Source organism: Aplysia californica, unplaced genomic scaffold, assembly GCF_000002075.1.
Source record: "Aplysia californica isolate F4 #8 unplaced genomic scaffold, AplCal3.0 scaffold00954, whole genome shotgun sequence".
Taxonomy (NCBI): Eukaryota; Metazoa; Mollusca; class Gastropoda; order Aplysiida; family Aplysiidae; genus Aplysia; species Aplysia californica.
In genome coordinates, this window is record NW_004798224.1 from 19,160 (window position 1) to 21,515 (window position 2,356).

General features: G+C 41.7%; 1 protein-coding gene across 8 annotated transcripts in view; it reads right to left on the minus strand.

The window, feature by feature from the left end:
- Positions 1 to 2,356, minus strand: part of LOC101851232 — a 14,738-nt gene that overhangs the window by 10,552 nt on the left and 1,830 nt on the right. For 6 of the 8 annotated variants that reach the window (XM_035973019.1, XM_013089451.2, XM_013089452.2 and 3 more), the window contains exon 1: positions 1,258 to 1,587. The gene's annotated coding sequence lies outside the window, so the exon portion shown is untranslated. The other 2 variants (XM_035973016.1, XM_035973018.1) reach the window with 2 other exon arrangements.

The following is a 2,356-nucleotide window of genomic DNA, read 5'->3' on the forward strand; positions in this document are numbered from 1 at the left end:
TATCCATAACGCAAACACAATGCCATACCACTTCTCAAGATGTTTGCTTTTCTGTTTCTATTCTTCTGTCATGCAATCAAGCAAATAAAAATGACTACATCTATTGTATTGTGACTAAAATGCAACAAAAACGCAAGTTATCAAGGCCCCCGTTTAGTTTTCAAGTATCCTTCCCCTCCTTTCCGGTTCACATAAGTGGGGCCTCGTTTGTAGCGCCCGAGGCGACCGATGGCTGATGACGTCACTCAGTGGAAATTTCCCAGCAGCAGGGCATTCACCCAGTACGCACAAATGGCAATGTCGCTTTTTCCCTTAGTTACTCCCACATTTTTAAAGATTACGCGAAAACCGCTAAACACAAGCTTGAAATTTTAAGGGAATAAAGAAAAATGGTGTACAACGTATCAGTCAGTTTGACAAATCACAGCTCCGAAAAATCTTCAAAGCGCACCACATCAACCACTTTCGCAAACGTTTTCGACTGCTTCTAGGATGGGTATAATGTTGTCAAACTGCATACTACGAGATTGACATCTTTTCTGATTGGCTGCCAAGTTTCATTCATATCCATTCACGAGAAGCGGCGTGAGAGCGAGTTGAAGACAACAACCTTTGCGTTAGTGCGTCCCACGAAACACCCCCGCTGCGGGGGCCAAAAATCGGCAGAACAAAACGCGCTCGGTGGGCATTGCTACATTTTTATTTACCCTCTTTAGATTAACATCAAAGAAAAGTGTCGGAACCTTAGTTTGCAGTGACCTTTTTTAGACCCATATGCCAAGATCTGAGAAGATTATACAGAATTATTTCGTTTCATCTTGTTTTAACCGCAGTCAGACGAAAGTGAACAAGCTATAACTACAAGAAATACACTTGCATAAAAGAAACTGAGTTTCAAAGTTGGAATTTCATTCAACCCACTGAAAAACTTCACCAAACACCCCACTTAAGCACACATGTCTATTGCACATGTCTATTGACTATCCATTCACCCTTCACATTCATGAGTGTAGTACTGTGTTGGCTACCCAGTTCAAACCTCTCAACACAGTCTGCTCCTATTTCAGCATGACATGTTAACAGTCTAGCACGTACATAGCTAATAGATTTTCAGGTTTGGCATACTTTTTTAAACATTTGTTTCTTTGTACTCAATACATGTACAAAGCAAAATTTATAGATAAAAGATTTCGACATCCCGTCAATTTCGCTATGTGCTTGCTAGACTGTATATTGTGTTTTGAACTGTGTGTTCACCCTTGCGCCACGATGAGACCCAGTACTTCCAACTTCTGCAATGGGAGGGGATGGGGATGTGAAACTGTGGCAACCTCTGCTGGAAATCCAGCCCAGGCCAGTCTTGGCTTAGATCTGCTCAGTGGCCACTGCCTCCTGTTCATGGCGGGCTCTCCAGTGACTCACCCCACATGCCAGTCCAATGTGCCCTGCCGTCCTCTGGCAGGATGCCTGTTTTGAGGTCAACATTTTGCACAGTAAATAGAAAGAACTGTCCGAGCAATCAAAAATAAAAACACTTCACCATGTCATGCATTTAACACACAAAAGAAACAATGATACCTAAAACTAAGCCTGGTCCTTACAATTGTCTAAAACTGAACATTTGTTCATGTTGAAGCTTCTCTCCTGGGAAGTGCAATACCAATTTCATTTCTGCATCTGTACTTTGGACAAAATTATGTCTTTCAAAACGTTAAAAATTCTGTCTTATTGTCATATCAATGCCAAGTTCTTTGAGAGACACTGTGAGAGTCCTTGCAACCCCTTTCTATTCTCTAATGTGTGGTCTCCTTCCCATAATTCACCAACAAAAAGCTGTTTTGACAGTCTTCAGTCTGACATTCAGACAAGTCCCAGACCATTTGGCTAGAGCTTTCAGAAGCTTTGGATATTCGAAAGCCTCGAACATCCTAGAACTTCTGAGTCCAGAATTTTGTCCTCAGATTGGAAGTGCAGGAGTCTGTACTGACAACTCATGTGATCGTGATTGAGTAGTTCAGCATGGCGCTTGTTGACGGTCTAGGTCGGAGGTTTTATAACTGGGGTGGGTAAACCCGCAGTGGGTTGGCAGGTTCATCCAATGGGGTTCGTGAAATGTTTCTGTAAGTCAAAATTAGAGCACATTTTGTTGACAAAACAACTTGGGGAGGAAAAACAAGAGCATTCGTACAACCAAGTGCGATGGGTTTGATGCATGTCACAATTTGTAATCCGATCTTGAAGTTTAAAAAAACATACATTTATTCATCTATTGTTATCGTTTCCATATCACACCATAGACTTGATCTTTTATGAAGCCCTGTTCATATTACAGAATGTGAAATCAGTGGCAGAATGG